Source organism: Hyperolius riggenbachi, chromosome 9 (genome assembly GCF_040937935.1).
Source record: "Hyperolius riggenbachi isolate aHypRig1 chromosome 9, aHypRig1.pri, whole genome shotgun sequence".
Lineage (NCBI taxonomy): Eukaryota > Metazoa > Chordata > Amphibia > Anura > Hyperoliidae > Hyperolius > Hyperolius riggenbachi.
The window spans coordinates 238,455,307-238,475,831 of NC_090654.1; the positions used below are offsets into that span (position 1 = coordinate 238,455,307).

General features: G+C 43.6%; 1 protein-coding gene across 2 annotated transcripts in view; it reads left to right on the forward strand.

The window, feature by feature from the left end:
- The first annotated feature begins 3,122 nt into the window (after positions 1-3,122).
- Positions 3,123-20,525, forward strand: part of SNAP23 (synaptosome associated protein 23) — a 92,197-nt gene continuing 74,794 nt past the window's right edge. Inside the window, exon 1 of one of the 2 annotated variants that reach the window (XM_068254187.1) lies at positions 3,123-3,314. The gene's annotated coding sequence lies outside the window, so the exon portion shown is untranslated. The remainder of the gene's footprint in view (positions 3,315-20,525) is intronic. The other variant, XM_068254186.1, reaches the window with a different exon arrangement.

Sequence of the window (20,525 nt, forward strand, 5' to 3'; positions counted from 1 at the left end):
TGAATTCCCCCCCCCATCAGTAACGTGCAAAGCAGAGCTTTTTTGAATGGAAACAAACTCTAAGGCCTCGTTCACATCAGGGATGTTTCTGTGTGCATTTCACAGCGCACTGCCCTGTGCGTTCAGCAAGGTATTAATTTCCCAATGTAATTAAATGTAGCTGGTTCACATCTATGCGCTGAGCTGAGCAGCGTTACAATAAAATAGTGTTGCATGCATTTCTGTGCGTTGAGCTGTAAAGCGCACATCAATGCAAGTGTATGGGTGCGCTTTTATAGTGTGCGTAGAAGCGCATGCGTTTTTTACCCCTAATTGGGAAAAAAATACATTTACATATGAAAATAAAGCTTTATTGAAAATTGCTAGTGGTACAATAAGAAAAACGGGCTTAAAAAAGTGTAGCACAATGCACTGAAGCGCACACTAAAGTGGGCGTGTCTTTTAACACGTGCTTTTACATGTTTCTCAGTGCTACAGATGTGAACGAGGCCTAACGCAGTTGTGTCCGCTTTTCAGTATCTGTAAACATTGTCAAATGAACAGTGCAGATTGGTAGAGCAGCACCCATCAACTGGAAGGTTCAGGGACGTGCCTCAGCTCTCAGTTCTCCACACCACTGGGACTGTAAATTGTAGAAATCCTCTTGAGCAGGCACCGTCGCAGTATAAATAAGCTCTTTATTGATCACATGGGTTTAAAAAGGCAGTTAACAACGTTGTTAACTGCCTTTTTAAACCCATGTGATCAATAAAGAGCTTATTTATACTGCGACGGTGCCTGCTCAAGAGGATTTCTACATTGTCAAATGAAAGAATGTCCGCACGATGCCTCCTCGATCCACAAGTTTATTCAGGACGTATCCCAAACAGATAAAAGAGTACTTAGACTGACATGTTTCGAACCTACATGGTTCTTAATCATAGCCATTTTATGGCTTCCAACTACAAGATTTTATAGAGGGTGATGGGCAAAACCAGGGGGAGTGGCACACTGACCGCACCTAAAATGGGTAGTGGCCAGGAACTGCGTCCTCTATACTGCCTGCCACATCAGCCTTTACAATGTTGTGTACGTAAATTTAAAAGATTTCTTAAAACAAAAAATTATACGCAGATAAAATGCCAGGCAAAACACCAGGCAAGGCATACGCACTCCAAAATAAAGACACAGCTGCATATCTCTAGATGACAAAGATAGATACATTCAAAGAGGCCCACAAACAAACCCATGACAAACTCCAAATACAAATACAAATATAAATACAAATAGGAGCCCAAAGGGATAAAAGGGGGGGGGGGAGGGAAGAAGAGGGGAAAGGAGAAAGAGATTCCATATTAGTATCTACCCGGTCACCAGAGCTAAATCCCACCTGGCATTTAAACCAGAGGGAGCTCTGGTGCCTAGTCGGAAAATCCACAAGGCCTCTCTCTTCCGAATCATGGCCAGTAGGGGGAGATTTACTGGCCATGATTCGGAAGAGAGAGGCCTTGTGGATTTTCCGACTAGGCACCAGAGCTCCCTCTGGTTTAAATGCCAGGTGGGATTTAGCTCTGGTGACCGGGTAGATACTAATATGGAATCTCTTTCTCCATTCCCCTCTTCTTCCCCCTTCCCCCCCCCCCTTTTATCCCTTTGGGCTCCTATTTGTATTTATATTTGTATTTGGAGTTTGTCATGGGTTTGTTTGTGGGCCTCTTTGAATGTATCTATCTTTGTCATCTAGAGATATGCAGCTGTGTCTTTATTTTGGAGTGCGTATGCCTTGCCTGGTGTTTTGCCTGGCATTTTATCTGCGTATAATTTTTTGTTTTAAGAAATCTTTTAAATTTACGTACACAACATTGTAAAGGCTGATGTGGCAGGCAGTATAGAGGACGCAGTTCCTGGCCACTACCCATTTTAGGTGCGGTCAGTGTGCCACTCCCCCTGGTTTTGCCCATCACCCTCTATAAAATCTTGTAGTTGGAAGCCATAAAATGGCTATGATTAAGAACCATGTAGGTTCGAAACATGTCAGTCTAAGTACTCTTTTATCTGTTTGGGATACATCCTGAATAAACTTGTGGATCGAGGAGGCATCGTGCGGACATTCTTTCATTTGACACTGTGTTTGGGCTGGGCAGCCCCTGTTCCAGCACTGTCTCCCCGTTGTGAGTTGAGCGGTATTTTTCCTTATCTACCATCTGTAAACATTGATGTATTACTGAAAAGCGGACACAACTACGTCAGTAGTGTCAGGCTCTAAGGCCTCATTCACATCATAAGCGCTTCCGTGCACATTTGGAAGCGCGTATGACGTGGTGGCACGCAGGAACGGCAGGAGGGCATAGATAGCCCTTCTGCCGTTCACATCTACTGCGCTGCGCAGCAGTACGATGCGCTATGATGCACTTGTGTACTGCTGCCTGCATTTTGCCCGCAAGCGCAGAGTTGATCCCATCACGGATGGGAACAGCAGCGCAGCGGGTAGCGGCGCGGATGCCGTGCGATCATACGCATTGCGTTCTGATTGCACTGCCATCTGCGCTGAGTAGATGTGAACGAGGCCTAAGCTACCAGAAAGCGCTGTTAAAGGAAACCTGAGACAAACTACGACATGGGAGAGCATGGCCAGAATACAAGGCCTCGGGAGACAGCGAGGTGCCAAGCGGCCTTAAGAGGGGTGGAGGAAGCCCCAGGTAAGTATAACTGATGAAGTTTGTCTCAGGTACACTTTAACAACAGTGGTTTCAATTTAAAAAGTTCAGTTCCAGAGGTATCATCCCGCTTTAAAACTTCCAGAATGAATACAATTCATCCTAAATGACGTAATTGCTTTTCTGGATTTTGGGTTCCGTGGGCGTAAGCGGCTTCAGTTCGGTTGGGGTGCATTGAACAGAACATCTGTGCCCCCCCTTTGGGATTACATTTCCCAGAAAAGGAAAACTTCCCCAAACTTTCTGGTTTATCTGGAAACACAGCTGGATGGCCCTAGCTTTGCCAAACGTCACCAGCTGCTTGTTTAGCTCCCAGACTATCCCAGCCGCAGCCAATAGGAACGCCTCCCTCTCCTGGTACGCAGCGGCACAGGCAAGGCGCTCCGCCATTGGCCGTCACCGTGCTGGATGAGCATTGGCTAGAAGTGTGTTCAGTGGGCGGGGCCCGGAGAGGGGTGAGTCTGGCAGAAGTTGGCTCACAGTTTCCGGTGTGGAGAAGACGCTCCGGTGTGAGTGAGCAGGACACGGAACTGCGCTGTGGAGTGACCGGGGAGAGTTTGGCAGGAGTTGACTCGGGGCTTCCGGTGTGTGCAAGGCTCGGAACACAGCAGTGGTCGGGTGAGGACCTGTCAGAGGGGTTGTGTCATGCAGTTTGGATACGGAGTAGTAGCAGTTGGTGACTGTTACTTCCCTATTTACCGATCTCTATCGCACCGGCCACTTGCAACTGAGCAGTGCTGAGACTACATTGTTACAGGCAGTAGGGCTTATTACTACCTGTATGCGCTGTATTGTATTAAGGTTCCCATACACTATGAGATATTATTACCTGTTGACTGTGATGGAATGTGCTGAAAGGGGATTCCCCAAATGTTCTGCTCGATGGTAATGTCAATCGATTTCTAGCAGAAATTGATTGACATGACCAATCTGTCTTTTTTTTGTGCTGCTGTCTGATGGGGTGATGGGGCCGTAGAGCCACTTATATATCTCTCATGTTAATATTGCTCTCCCTGGGGCTCCATACAGAGTATTGCAAAATGCTCCCACCTGTCCAGCTGCGGCTCCCCTTCCTTCCCCTGAGGGAGCGCTCCAGCTGGAGAGGTGGTGTAAGGCTCGGTTCACACTCAGAATCACAAAGTCAATTGCCTATCTGTGGTGACGATTTTGCATTGCTATTTTTTGTGATTTTTGACTTGATTGCATTTTGTGATTCTCAGTCCAGTGAATGAGAATTGCAACGCAATCTGCCGGGAAAAAATTCTTTATGTAGCGCGTTTGCAATCAGGAGAAGTTGGACATATTGCAGTGTGAGTAATCCCATATGGTTAGATGTGCTTCAGTGGTTGCTAATTGCCTGTACTCAGCAAAGCGTTAAAAGTGGGCTGAAAGAGCCCGATGGTGAACGAGGCCTAAAGTCGATGTGCATTGTGTTGCAGTGATGGATCCCTCTCTGATCACATGTCGATTAGAGAAGGATCTATCTATTGGGAAGAGAAAGTCTGCCAGTGTATGGCCAGTTTTAGGTTTTATGTGTGGTGATCTCACGGTTTGTCATTTGTGAACTAGCGTGATGACTCTGGGAGATATTGAAGGGTTGAGATCCACTTGCTTTCTTTCCAGTTACTCTTTCAGTTCTGACTAAAGGGGCATACAGACATGCGACTAAAGTCGTTGGTAACGAACGACTAACGATCGTTTATAACGACGATCGTTACAAAATAACCGCTAACGATCGTTAAGGGTAACGATCAGCGACTGAAGTCGTTGCAAACTGGAAATCCGTCCTGGCGGATTTTTTGTAACGACGATCGTTAGCAAAAGTACGTGTGTATGCTGATCGTTACAAAAACGATCGTTCGTTAAGTACCGTACATGCGCAGACAGAGAGAGAGAGACAGAGAGATGTATATAGATATATATATATATATATATATATATATAGATGTAGATAGATGTATAGAGATATATGTTGACATAGATAGAGATATATCTATCTATATCTCTCTCTCCCTGTGTGTGTGTGTGTGTATATATATATATATATATATATATATATATATATATATATATATATATATATATATATATATATATATATATATATATATATATATATATATATATATATATATATATATATATATATATATATATATATATATATACGCAACTTCCTCTTTCCTACTGGCCATTAACAATGACGTTCGTTCCGGGTTCATTGATCTGAATAACGTTTAGCATACTAGATGCGCTGTATCATACCTTCGTCACTTCCGCATCGTTCGTTCGGAAACGATCTGATCGTTTCCCACTTTCAACACCTCTTTACTAACGACCTTTTCATTTCTCTCCTTAATTGATCGTTCGTCGTTGCTTACGAACGATCGTTATCGCATGTCTGTACGTAGCTTAATACTAGTGTATGCTGTTTTATGGTTTATAACTTATACATAACTTAATTGGGAGTAGTGATAAAAGTACCACTTTGGTTTACACATTGATTTTGCGTTTTGATTGAACTTTTAGCTTTGTGTCGTTTAATGCTCTGTGCTATGCTTTGTGCAGTTCAATGATATGTGGTCATTGATCCTCCACCCACTTGATGGAAGTTTTCTAATGTGACTAAGCATCCTGTCAGTCAATAGTTAGCTGAAAGGAACCTGCACACCTAAATATGAAAATATATAAAATGAACTTCCCCATAAGGTAGGTTGGTAATCAGGGCTGTGGAGTCGGTATAAAAATAATCCGACTCAAAACCCAAAATGGCTCCAATTCCTCGACTCTGACTCTTTAGTCTAATACTTACCAGGGCTGTGGATTTGGTAAAGAAATCATCCGACTCCTCAGTTTAATGAAACCTCCGACTCCAGGTACCCAACATTGCTCCGACTCCACAGCCCTGTTAGCCTGTGTGCTGCTAGAGGTTGTTACCAAAGTGATCAGCATAACTTACGGCTTTTTCCGCTTGTGCCCGAGCAGGCCCATGCAACTGTGCAGGCACAGTGGGGCTGCACTTTGGGGGTCTCATTGTTGGATCAGCCTGCTAAGGTCAGGGGAATCCTCGCCAGGATCATGAAGCTTCCTGCTTCCCCTCCTGAATTATGTATCTAAATGGTGTTGTATGTAGCAAACCTCACATGTTTGCTTTAACATAGCTATACAATATTAGATGTTAGATTCAATATGCACTTTCAAAAAAATGGCATTGATGTTTATAAGTAGATAAAAACAATAACAAAATAACAAACAGCGCTCATAAAACTACAGTATATACTTGGCTATAAGTCGAGACATTTAGGACTGGCTCGCATTATAAAAGTGTAGGGGTCGTCTTAGATCGCGTTTCCATTAGCTGCTGCGCATCCTGCGAGACGCGTGGTGGCACTTCCTGTTTAAGCGAGTACACAACCGAATCCCAGAAGCTGAGCTGTGCACAGCTATGGGATTCGCTGCCACTCGCAAGAAAAAAAGCTGCAATGTCGGCCGAATCGCTAAGGCAAGCGATTCGGACGGCGGCAACAGCATTATTCCCTATGGCAGTGTTTCCCCGTGCGATTCGCTTGCGGGGGAACTGTGGATTCGGCCTGATTTCCACAGTAGTGGAATACACAGTAGTGGAAACAGTCCCTTATACTTGAGTCAGTCCTACATATAACAACTTCTAACCAGGATGAGTGAGCCACCTCTCCCTGCAGAGTGCTAGTAGCCGGGGACTTTCCTCATCCCACTCACCACCACCCAAAGGGCGTCTGCTTCTCACTATCTTTCCCCTGTGTGTAATGAAATGCAGAGTAATCAATTGCCTCAGCAGACGCAAACTTATGAGTCCAGTGGCAGTTGTCTGGTGTTCTCCTCTTCCTAACTCACGCCATGTCATGTTACTTCGGGAGCCGGCGGTACGCTAATGCATGCAGACTGGTGTGAGTGACGAAGATGAGCGGGCATGCAACCGGCGCTGGAATCATAAGTGACTTTGCTTCTGCTGCGGTGATAGCTCTGCATCTCATTACACACAGGGGAAAGATAGAGGATAGAGAGAGATGACTGCGCTTTGGTTAGTGGTGGGTGGGACGATCAAAGTCCCCGGCCACTAGTGCACTGCAGGGAGGGGGAGAGACCATGAGCTGGACAGATTCCCTTCCAATTTCTCTGGCAGCTGCGTTTTCAGTCCAAAGCTGACAGGTTATTGCAGTCAGATGCCATGCCTTTCAGTGTCTTAGGCTACATACGCACTTGAGATAAAAGTCTTTGGAAAAGACAAGATCACAGACCAATTTACCCCATTCCATGTAGTATGAGAGCATACTCTACAGTCTATTCTATCGAGCTGAACTCCCCATCAGATAAAAATCTTTGCAAGATGCTGGACACAAAGATGCTGGACACATTCAACAGATTACTATCTACAAAAGATCTGTTCCTGAATGTAGTAGATATCCTGAGGTCACAGAGACTCGCCAAAGGGGAGTCAAGTAGGAAGTAGGAAGAAGGAAGAAGAGGAAGCCTCTACCGCCGGCTGCCTATTAAGATTATTTATGTATTGCTGACTAAAAAAGGATCCGATCAATCATTGATCAGATCCGTTTTCACTATGTGAACCGGGCCTGGGACAAAGCCATCCGGATCCGGTGAAGCAGAGACCGGATCCGCTCACCGGATCCTTTAGGCTCAGAATGCAGATGTGAACCAGGCCTTATACTTGAGCCACTAAAAAATTCAAGCTTAAGAGGCTTAAATATTGGGGTTGACCTATACACGAGGTTGACGTTTGTCTGAGTTTATATGGTAAATCACAAAAACAATGCTGCTGGAGTCTACAAGTGTTTTTTGTATTTGTTGAATTAGTTAATGAGGTGGGAGACTAGCAGCACAAGATCGAATTTATCATGCACAACCTTGGCCATGGGTCCTCGAATTTAAGTCAATAGTATAATAGAATAAACATACATATATCCAGGCACATCGCCTCTAGTTAGGACATTAAATAAATTATTAGGGAAAGGGAGGTGCTGAAGGGTGTGTGGCTAGAAACAGCAAAAATCAATTAACCCTTCGCACTCTCACATGCAAATGTTCAAACAAATGCATTCACAGATATACTCATCCAGGCACAACTGTTATCCCTACAGCTAAATTAAAAGCCAGGGTTTTAGTTCACAGAAGAATGCATTCTTATGCTTAGTCACCTATACTGCGCAGAAGTACCCAGGTAAACATAGGTGTCCTAACTCTGGCCCTGTAACATGCATAGTGCAGACATGCAAACACATTCATTGCATCAAACCTATCAATGGATTAGGAGCACACAGCCTAACTTCCTCTCCTGGGAAAGACAGTGCATCTTACCAATCGCACAAGGGAGCTAACGTTATGTGTCCATGTGCACCATGCGCATACACCAGCATAAGCTGTCTGCATACTGACAAACATACAGGGGAAGGAGGGAGTGCACCGAATTGGACCCTAGCCACAGGGGTCAATGATAAGAATAAACATACATATATCCAGGCACATCGCCTCTAGTTAGGACATTAAATAAATTATTAGGGAAAGGGAGGTGCTGAAGGGGGTGTGGCTAGAAACAGCAAAAATCAATTAACCCTTCGCACTCTCACATGCAAATGTTCAAACAAATGCATTCACAGATTTACTCATCCAGGCACAACTGTTATTCCTACAGCTAAATTAAAAGCCAGGGTTTTAGTTCACAGAAGAATGCATTCTTATGCTTAGTCACCTATACTGCGTAGAAGTACCCAGGTAAACATAGGTGTCCTAACTCTTGCCCTGTAACATGTTGTGCCTGGATGAGTAAATCTGTGAATGCATTTGTTTGAACATTTGCATGTGAGAGTGCGAATAGTATAATAGAGGCGCCTCACGTGAAAACAGCCGGTATTCTTATCTTAAAGTCCCACACTTCAGCAACTGTAGAGGTGAATCCTTATCCTCCGATGTGACAGATATATAACAAAAAACAGCAGCGTTGTGTGGTCAACCTTTAGAGTGATGCAGTTCCACCTCCAGAGATGCCAGTGATCTATTCTTCCACTCCTATAGAGTGCCACTCAGTGCACAATCAAAAAAAGGGATATAGGGATTCTCTCAGTGGAATCATAAAATGCAAATTTATTTGAGTATACAATCTTTTCTAAAATAGGCAAGATGAAACTCGCATACAGAGGGTCCTACTCCAGTAGGAACCCTCCTGGCAACAAGCGCTTCCCACTCCGTGTGGTGCTACAAATAGTAACAACGATCAATGTGTCAATGCCCGCTCTCGTCCCGACTAGTTTCGGCCTTCCGCCGTCATCAGGGGATACCCTGATACCCTGCATTTTATGATTCCACTGAGAGAATCCCTATCTCCCTTTTCCCAGAACGTCATTGGACAGCACCCCTGGATGAGACTTGTCTCCCTCCCAATCGTGGACAGGAACTGCAAAAGAAAGATTTGCATAACAAATAGGCAGCCATATATAAGCTACTAGCTTACCCTCAGTACTTCAGTTCAGTTTCCTGTCCCGGACGGAATGCAGAGGAGAGGTCTCCAGAGTGCTATCCTTGACAGGTGTTCAGGGGCAACGTCTTTCAGGGCTCCAGTTAGGCTGATTCAGGTGACAGTGGGAGCCCTGCAGCGTGGAGGAGGCTTCTCCGTGCAAGGCAGCGGAGATATAGCGCAGGCGCGCTTGGGAGACAAGGTACTTCCGGGTCTTCCCGGAAGTCGTCACGCGCAGCGTCCAGTGTGACTCAGATCAGGCGGCAGGCGGCCGCGGCGGTCATTGCGGATCAGCATCAGCTGATCCGCTAAGGTAACGGTTTACAGGCGGCAGGTGCCGCAGAAGGGGGATAATTATGCTAATACGCTTAAGCAATTAAGCGGCAGGTGCCGCGGCTGGCTAACCTTTGAAAGGCTTATGCAAATGAGAAACATGCTAATGAACTGAGTATTCAGGTGGCTGTTTGCATTTCTTTGTGTCATGTGATGATTATTTAAATCTGTTTCCTGACTCACTCTGGTTGTCTAAAGTGAGCATGGAGGACGCTTCTGGGTCAGCTCCTGCGCAGTCTGCCAGGCCAGCCCAAGATACCTCTCTGGCAAGTACTTATGTACAAATTGTACAGTGTGTATATATGTGTATTTTTATATATACTAGAGAGGGTACTAATGGTTGGTTTGTTATTATGTTTTTTAGCCAGAAAAACATGAAAAGCCTGGAAAACAGGACAAATCTGACAAATCTTCCACACAGTCTAGTGGATCTAGTAAATCTGTGAAGAAATGTGCCATTTGCTCCTCTCGCTTGTCATCCTCTACCTCAAAAAAGCTGTGCCAGGATTGTACAAACAAACTGGTTAAGGATGAATCACCAGTAATCTTTAAGGATCTGATGGGATGGATGCGGTCAGAAATGTCTTCAGCCATCAAGGAAATTAAAGATTCTGCCATTTCTTCTCAGACTGTAGCTCCCAGCCCTGCTGAAATGCCTGGTCCTAGCAATGAGGTTCCTGTTAACCTTAATGTCAGTGGTTTATCTCCAATTCCTTTATCTCGTACTCCTGTGCAGGCTAGGAGAAGCAGAGATAGTGAGGTAGAAGGTTCTCAATTTTCTGAGGGAGAAATTTCTGCATTAGATGAAATATCTGAGGGGGAGGAGATGGATAAGACTGAAAAACCACAAAAGTTTGCTTTTTCTACAGAATTAATGAAGGATCTTTTGACATCCATGCATGAAACAATGGGTATTAAATCAGAGCAAAAACCCTTGTCACCCCTTGACCAAATGTATGAGGGATTGGCGGACCCCCAATCCAGGTTCATCCCGGTCCATTCTACTCTTAAAACTTTGATCAAGAAAGAGTGGCAAAATCCTGAGAAAAGGGCCTTTTGGCCAAAATCTTTATCTAAGCGTTATCCTTTTTCTCCTGATGACCAGGCTTATTGGGGCCCTCCGCCAAAACTAGATCCGTCCTTTTCCAGGGTTTCAAGAAAATCAGACCTTATGTTTGAGGATTTCGGAAACCTTAAAGACCCAATAGACAAGAAAATGGATAATGTTTTGCGTAGGGCTTGGGAGTCTGCTTCATTAACTTTTAAACCGGCAGTAGCATCGACAGCAGTGAGTCGATCTCTGAAGTCTTGGTTGGCAGAATTACAGTATAAAATAGCAAATGGGGTGTCTAGGGAAGAAATCCTTAATGACTTTCCTAAAATCACTAATGCCTCAGATTTTATGGTTGATGCAGCAGACGATACGGTTAAATTAACAGCCCGTACCACCGCACTAGTGAACTCAGCTAGAAGGGGAGTATGGGTTAAGACATGGAATGGGGATAACTCATCCAGATCTAAGCTTTGTGGTATCCCCTGTGAAGGAGATCTTCTGTTTGGGTCTAAGCTGGACGATACACTAGATCGTACAGCAGATAAGAAAAATTTCCCAAAGAAGCGCCCCTTTCAGAATAAACGGCCATTTCGGGCCCCCGCTAAAAATGAAACGGATAGTAAATCCTCCAGGGGTAGAAGATGGGCTCCTTACAGGCAACAAGGACCCCGCAATACCGCTACTAATACTAAAAAGACAAACAAACAATGACGCCATCATTCCGGTGGGGGGGAGAATCACCAACTTTTACGAAATATGGCAACAACTATTCACCAATCAATGGTTACTAAACATAATATTAGAAGGTTACAGAATAGAGTTCGAACATCTCCCCCCTCAAAACTTTGTCTTAACACCTTGTCCAAAAGACCCAGCCTTATTAGTAGCCCTCCAGTCAGAAGTAAAGTCTCTTCTTCAGAAAGGAGTAATTCGACAGGTTCCAGCATGTCAAAGAGAACAGGGATTCTACTCCCCAATCTTCCTGGTAAAAAAGCCTCAGGGAGCCTATCGATTGATTCTAAACCTAAAGAAATTGAATCTAAAAGTCAAATACAGGAAGTTCAGGATGGACAATATTCGATCTGTGGTTCATCTTTTACAGAAGGACGATTTTTTGGCATCCCTAGACCTGAAGGATGCGTATCTACATCTACCAATCCATTTATCCTGCCAACAATACCTGAGGTTTGCCGTGTGGATGGAAGGAGAGGTAAGACATTTTCAATTTAATGCCTTGCCTTTCGGACTATCGTCTGCCCCATGGCTATTTACTAAGGTTATGTCTGAAGTATTAGCTCTTCTCAGGTTAAGACACGTTAATATTGTCGGTTACCTTGATGATTTTTTATTATGGGGTTCTTCTGAAAAATCCGTTAATGATCAGCTTTTTATAACTCTGGGCGTCCTCCAGGAGTTAGGTTGGTTAATTAATTGGGAAAAGTCTGCTCTGATTCCTTCCCAGTGTCTAGAATTTTTGGGTTTCAATATTTCTACCAGAGAAGAGAAACTGTTGTTACCTGATAGGAAGATCATTGCTATTTTTAATAGTATTTTCTCATTTCAGAAATTAAGAAGCATATCGCTAAGAAAAGCCATGGCTCTTCTAGGACTTCTAACCTCTGCCTTTCCGGCGATCCAGTGGGGACAGTTCCATGCGAGATTTCTACAAATATGGATTTTGAAATCTTGGAACAGGTCTCTGGTGACTCTAGACAAGAAGATCATCATTCCACAAAGTGTAAAGACTTCCCTTATCTGGTGGCAACGTCTGGATCATCTATCTCCAGGTCATCTATGGAATTATCCACAACAGAATACAATCACAACCGATGCCAGTTTGTGGGGTTGGGGAGCCCACTTCAATTCTCTGCCGGCTCAAGGATCATGGAATATGACAATAAGGTCACAGTCATCGAACAACAGAGAGTTGCAAGCAGTATGGCAAGCCTTACTACATTTCGGCCCCCTAATAGAGAATTCTCATGTCAGAATAAGAACAGACAACAGGAGCGTTGTAGCTTTCCTGAACAGGCAAGGGGGCACGAGGAGTCAATCCTTATGGGAAAAGACGGCAAAGATCCTATTCTGGTCGGAGAGAAATCTTTTATCATTAACTGCGATACATTTAAAGGGAACCTCAAACCACTTGGCGGACTACCTCAGCAGGAGGAAGTTAGACTCGAACGAGTGGTCACTAGATCTGGAAGTTTTTCAGCAAGTGACGTTACAATGGGGTTGCCCAGAAGTAGACCTATTTGCAAGGAGAGCGAATGCGAAATGTCAACAATTTTGTGCCCTGTTTCCAGAGGACCTACCTTGGAAAGTAGACGCCTTCTCGATCAATTGGGGAGAGTTACTGATGTATGCATTTCCTCCAATACCATTGCTACCACGAGTAATGAAAAAGATTATTCAGGACAAGGCTCGAGTAATCCTGATAGCTCCACTATGGCCAAAGAGACCATGGTTCACGTCACTAAGAACACTAGCGGTTACAGATCCGATAGTCTTTCCTCCCATACCTCACTTGTTGTCCCAGGGTCCAGTGTGGCATCCGAGTTTAAACAGCCTTCACCTTTCAGCCTGGAAGCTGAATGGGGCATCCTGAAGTCCAAAGGCTTTTCAGACGAATTATCAGAAACTTTGATACAGAGTAGGAAGAAGGTGACTCGAGTAATATACCAAAAGGCCTGGAGAGTGTTTAACGAATGGTGCTCGGAAAGATCTTGTGACAATACATCACTTAAATCCGTATTAGAATTTCTTCAGTGTGGATACAAGAAGGGGCTTAGTATAAGCACTCTGAAGGTACAGGTATCTGCTCTAAGCGTATTTCTAGAAAGACGGCTGGCAGAAGAAAATCTAATTTTAAGATTCTTCCAAGCTTTAAAGAGACTGAAACCAGCAATCAGGTCCAGAATACCCTCATGGGATTTAAATACTGTCTTACAGGGGTTATGTGAAGCCCCTTTTGAACCATTATCACAGATTTCGGATAAATTTCTTACTCTAAAAACCATTTTCCTGCTAGCTATTACTTCAGCTAGAAGAATAGGTGAATTACAGGCATTGTCTATTAAAGAGCCCTACTGCGTCATTTCTGAAGATAGAATTACGTTACGCACGGATGCAGCGTTTCTACCAAAGGTTGTTTCCTCATTTCACAGGAATCAAGAAATCTTCCTTCCTTCCTTTTGTGAGAATCCTAACAATGACAAGGAAAAGAGACTTCATTGCCTGGATGTGAGGAGATGTCTTATACAATATATGGAGAGAACAGGTCCATGGAGAAAAACTGACGCAATGTTCATTCTATTTGCTGGGAAACAAAGAGGCAACAAGGCGTCCAAAACGACTCTAGCACGATGGATCAGACAGGCTATTACATTGGCATATCAAGCTCAAGGGAAGCAGTTAGGGTCTTCAATTAGAGCTCATTCTACAAGAGGAATATCGACTTCCTGGGCAGAGAGGTCAGGGGCATCAATAGAACAGATATGCATAGCTGCTACCTGGTCAAGTCACAATACCTTTGTGAGGCATTATCGCCTAAACATCTCAGCCGCAGCAGATTTATCTTTTGGAAGAAAAGTACTGCAGGCAGTGGTCCCGCCCTAGATCTCATATCTGGTACATCGTCTCATCCAGGGGTGCTGTCCAATGACGTTCTGGGAAAGACAACTTTACTTACGGTAACGTCTTTTCCAGTAGTCAGAAGGACAGCACCCCTGCAACCCGCCCTATTTTTGGGTGGAATAATAATTATGTAAGTAGGCATTTATACCGGTCCGTGTCATCTTTTGTATTAACTGAAGTACTGAGGGTAAGCTAGTAGCTTATATATGGCTGCCTATTTGTTATGCAAATCTTTCTTTTGCAGTTCCTGTCCACGATTGGGAGGGAGACAAGTCTCATCCAGGGGTGCTGTCCTTCTGACTACTGGAAAAGACGTTACCGTAAGTAAAGTTGTCTTTTTATTGTGCACTGAGTGGCACTATAGGAGTGGAAGAATGGATCACTGGGATCTCTGGAGGTGGAACTGCATCACTCTAAGGCTAATTTCACACCAGGACGTTGCGTTAGAGGGGGCGTTAAGGTCGCATAACGTCCCCCTAACGCAACGCCTGGTGGTGCTGGATCTGGACGTCAGAGTGAGCCGCGTTGTGCAGCTCACTCTGGCGTCAGTGATGCCGTGATGCGCACTCTTGTGCGCATGCGGCATCACGTGGTCCCGCCGGCCAATCGCCGCACAGAGCGGCCGCTCCAGGAAGTAAACACTGCACGTCACAACGTGCAGTGCATATTAGCCATGTGCCTGGCCGCTCTCCGCTCCTCCACAACATTACTGAGCATGGGCAAGCAGTCGTCTAAAGTACTGCATGCAGTATGTTGTCTTGTGACGCAGCGTTACAATGTAACGCAACGTGGGCACTGTGAGCAGCCCCATTGATTTTTCATTACTGTGCGGTGGGCTGCGTTACAGGCTACTCTAGCGTGCGCCTGTAACGTCCCACTGTGAAATCAGCCTAAAGGTTGACCACACAGCGCTGCTGTTTTTTGTTTTATACCTCGAATTTAAGTGATTGTTTTTACCACTTTTGTTTTATTGGTTTTTATGTGTTAAAGAACATTCAAGCGGTTTACACTTAGTTTATTTGCTTTGTTTACTGGATGGATGTTTATGGACCACATGAGGACACGTTGATTTGCTGAACAAGAACAATACATGTGGTCTGATGAGTCTTGGCAACAATAAAGAAGTGATTGTGACCTCTGTCCTAACGCTGGCTACCTGAAATTGAGAGAGGATACCACGACTTGAGCGATTTTTGCAGCCTTATAATTTGAGTTGGCAACAGCTAATAAGCCTTCAATTGTGATGATAGGTGGGAACGCTGCTGTGGTCAAGCATTTGGTGGATTTTACTGTCTATTGCGGGTTTTTTTAACTAATTGATGTTTGATCGTGTTCAATTGAGCATTGATTGGGCATGTCCATTTGTTGCATAGGGCAGCTGAAGAAATAAGATGTGGTATGTGATGGACATTTTTGAATGTTCTTGGGGTATGCATTCCCATAGATTTGCACTGAATTGAACCCTACAGAACTGGTGGTGGTACTAGCAATATCTGGTCAGATTTCTACTGAATTGTCACCAATGATACCAACTGATTTTCATTCAGGAAACTATTAATCATATCTAAACGTATGCATGTATTACATCTTGCATTTCTAGCTTTAGCCTCAATGCTGCCATCAACAGAAATAAATAGTATACTTTTATTACTTTGGGAAGAAAGTTTTATTATTGGCACTTGTTCTGACTATCCGGTGTTTTAAAGTAATTGCCTTACTTCGCACTAGAAATTGCGCACGTTTTTGTGCATTTGTGATGCATTTTTTTTACCCCTCGTGTGTGCTTGCTAAGTCTCATTCAATTGCGCTGAATGCAGCACAGCAAAAATCCAACATGCAGTGTGTTCACAATTTGGTGAAAATCAGATTGCACTTGAGGGAAAGAATCACCATGATTTATATTGGGAGAAGAGTACTCTTGCAATTGGCAAAAAGGTTAGCGCTTGCAAATACAGGCGAACGCATGTCTTGCGGGAACCGGGCCCAAGTAGTGATGGTGTTGTATTGTCCACAAACATCACACTAAATTTTCTTCACTGAATGCTGTTGTAACTGGTTAAAAATCTAGCAAGAGTACGGGTATCCTCCCGTGTCACTGACCTCTTCATCGATATGCAGCATAGAATAAAACCTCATACATGTGTCTTAAGACCTGTTGCTTGCAGGGATTGGGAATTGATTCCTCAAGCAACAGTTGAAGGTCCAATGCTGTGCAGACGTGTGGCTGGCCTGGACTTCTGTTGCTATGGACAGCCGAGGGTGTAGCACATGACTGAGTGAATAGAAGACCAGTGCCCTTGGCCTGCACTCCACTGAGATGCTCTGGTAGACTGATCACTTGCTGATGCATTGTACACATTCCGACTGGCCCTATTGGCCGATAACCATCTAGTCTAGTGTGCATACAAGGCTTTAATCTCAGCATCTCACTATGGCTGCAGTGGGCTGCCTCCTGCGAATTTCTACCCCCCCCCCTCCCCCTCCTTTTGCAGCTTCAGCAAGGGGTGTTTCCACACATTTCTAGTGAATCCCACCTTCCAGCAGGGAAGTCAGATCCATCTCATTGTGCCCATGTCAGGTGTGATAGCTCTGCGTCTAAACTTCAATGATCTCTTCTTTGTAGCCCTGCAATATTGGAATCCACTCAATCTAGTATTAGTTGCAGCATTTAAGCACACAGGGTAATCTGAATAGGTAGGAGGGGCCTACTTTGAGTAATTAAATTGATTATTGGTAGGTGAAGCTATAAATCCTACAACAGCTAAAAGGAAAGGGGATATTTGTTATGTGGCACCAGTGCACTTTTATTTCTCTTATCTGTTTATAGTTCTCCTTTCTGTGAACATGCACTGAATATTCTTCCCTGAGGGATCTGGGGAAGTCCTGAGAATTCCATAAGATGTCTTTACTTCAGTTACATAAGGCTACAGTGATGATTCATCTCCTTTCTTACTTACAGTTTCTCTTTCAAAAGGCACTCTCTATTTTTCTTTACTGGCCAACAACGATGTTAAAGAGGAACTGCAGTGAAAATAATGTAATAAAGTGCTTCATTTTTACAATAATTATGTATAAATGATTTAGTCAGTGTTTGCCCATTGCAAAAGCTTTCATTTCCCTAATTTACATTCTGACATATATCACATGGTGACATTTTTTACTGCTGGCAGGTGATGTAGCTGCTGCTTGCTTTTTTGGCAGTTGGAAACAGCTGTAAACAGCTATTTCCCACAATGCAACGAGGTTTACAGACAGGAAACTGCCAGGACCACGGTCCTCACAGTTTCCTGTGGGGGGGATTTCACCACAATGTCAGCCATACAGAGCCCTCTGATGAACCGTTTGTGAAAAGGAATAGATTTCTCATGTAAAAGGGGTTATAAGCTACTGATTGGGATGAAGTTCAATTCTTGGTCACGGTTTCTCTTTAAACCTCTGAGCCACACTTTTGGGAGACTCACCGTATAATATATATATTTTTTTTTAAAATCTTTATTTATGTCATTTCCATTATATAAAATTCATACAAAGTTTGCTTATAAAATGTTCAACAAATCAACAACATTTCTTATTAGCTTTTTCCCCCCATATCCATACTCCGTTCCCCCCCCCCCCCTTAAAAACAGAGGAAAGGAAGGGGGGAGACAAAGAAACAAAAACCACACCTCCATGTCTTATTTTCCTAAATATATCATCCTTACAACACTGACACTCATACCTTACCCTCATACATATCACACTCTCATCAGACTCTCAGACTCTCATCCTTCTTTCGTACCCACTCCTTTTTTCATCCCGTACTGGTCCTCTTCATTTTTTTTTTTTCTTCCCCCTTCTTCTCCTTCCTTTTTCCCTTTTCTTCCTTCCTCTCTCCTTCACTCCAGCCCTCACCTTCTTCATATCACTGAACCCCCAACGGGGTCCCCCTCCCCTACCCTTCCCTCACCTATCCTCGTAATCCCTTTCCCTCCTAAACGCCTCCCACTGGGACCATTTCTTCTCATGTACAACCCCTTCGCCCTTAATAAAGCTTGTTAATTCCTCCATTCTCTGCGTCTCTACCACTTCTTTTAACCATTCTTGGATTGTTGGACTCTGAGTAGATTTCCAGTGTCTCGCTACCAATATTCTTGAGGCATTAACCAAGGGTTTCAGCAAGGAATTTTTATATTTTTTAACTGACCATCCATTACTATGTAACAGGAAAAATGCCGGGTCCTCCCATGTCTCTACCCCAGTTATCTGCTTTATTATACCCCTAACTTCTGACCAATACCCCACCAGTTCTTTACATCCCCAAAAGATGTGAATAATATCTCCCCTCTCCTTCCCACATCTCCAACACAATGATGAGGTACCTGGGAACATCTTACCCAATCTATCCGGCGTATAATACCACCTTGCAAAAATCTTGTATCCTGCTTCCTGACCTCTTGTGGGCATAGCTGATTTACTGGCGAACACCAATACTTTTTTCCACTGTTCCTCTGTGAATACTTTTCCCAGATCTCTTTCCCACTTCTCCCTCAGGCTTCTTGTATGGTCCTCACTTCCATTAAGAATCTTATATACCTTTGATAGTATTCCCTTATTTTGGCCCTTCCCTCTACATATTTCCTCAAATGGAGTTAAGTCTCTGCCTAGTGCCTCTTTGGTCCCCTGACTTCTGACAAAGGATTTTATCTGGGCATACTTCCATTCTTCCATATATCCCCCCTCCCCTACATCCAACAATTCCTGCGTCGGGATCCATTCTGCACCATCTAATATGTCTACAACTTTCAGTCCCTGTCCCCTCTTCCAGTGTGAATATTTAGCAAGCTCCATTCCCGCTGGGAATTTAATATTCCCGAAAATGGGAATCATGGGGGTCGGCCAAGGTGAGACTCCTACATTCTTCCTCCACTTCTCGAATATTTTCAATGTATGTCTCACCAGTTCAGTCCCCTCTTTTCTTACCTCTATCCCACTTTTCTCCTGTATCCAGGGGAGGTTACCTATTGAGCTCCCTATCATCTCCTCCTCAACCGATACCCACCTCTTTTCTTCACAATTCCTGTTCCAATCTACTATTCGGACCAGCACCGAGGCCTCAGCATATTTTTTAAAATCCGGGACCGCAAGACCTCCCTTCTCCTTCTCCCTTGTCTGTAACCTATAACTCACTCGTGTTTTCCGACCTCCTTCTATAAATCGACCGATAATACTTCTCAGTTGGCGAAAGAAGAGAGGGGGTATTGGGACTGGCAGTGCCTGAAACAAATAAAGGAAGCGGGGCAGAACATTCATCTTAATAATAGATATTCTACCAAACCAGGAGAAGCTTGGTCGATCCCAAGCCACCAGATCCTGTTTTATCCTTTCCAATAAGGGGAAGTAATTTTCATTTACTATTTCCTTTAACCAGTTCACCCCCAAGGGTTTTTATCCTAACGGACCAGAGCAATTTTCAGTTGTCAGTGCTCCTCCCTTTTATTCCCTAATAACTTTATTACTACTTATCACAAGAAAATGATCTATACCTCGTTTTTTTCGCCACCAATTAGGCTTTCTGTGGATAGTACATTTTGCTAAGAATTTTTTTTATTCTAAATGCGTTTAATGAGAAAAACCGAAAAAAAAGAAAAAAAATCATTATTTCTCAGTTTTCAACCATTATAGTTTTAAAATTAAACATTCTCCTGTGGATAAAACAAACACGGTTTATTTGACAAGTTGTCCCGATTATTAAACAGTTTAAATGATGTCCCTATCACAATGTATAGCGACAGTATATTATTTTGAAATATAAGTGTTATTTTTCTGTTGTGTTTTTTTTTTATTCTGGCCATAATTACAAGCCCCTATGTAATAAATTAAAATTAATTTCCCACCATAAAATATAAATTAACAAAGCTGAGTCCCTAAGGCAACTATTTATTTATTTTTTTTAGCTGATTTTTTTTTTTTACAAGTGTTTTTTTTTGGGGGGGAGAGGGTTGGAAGTGTTATTTTATTAATGATCTGTATGTACTTGAAAATGAATGTATTTTGTAGGTGTAATGTACTTTTTGGCCACAAGATGGCGCTAGTGAACACTCATAGGAAATGTTCACTTTTTTTTTTTTTTTTTTTCTTCACTTTATTTAATTGTTACATTTCCTGTTATTGTGAATGGACGTAGCCGCTGTTCGCGGTCACGTCCATTCACTCCAGGCACTGCGATTGGGTAGAGGACCGTTCGGTCCTCTTCCCCAATCACCCAGCACGGAAGCCCGACGGAAAAAGCGTCGGTAGCGGCGGACACACGGCGGTAGCAGCG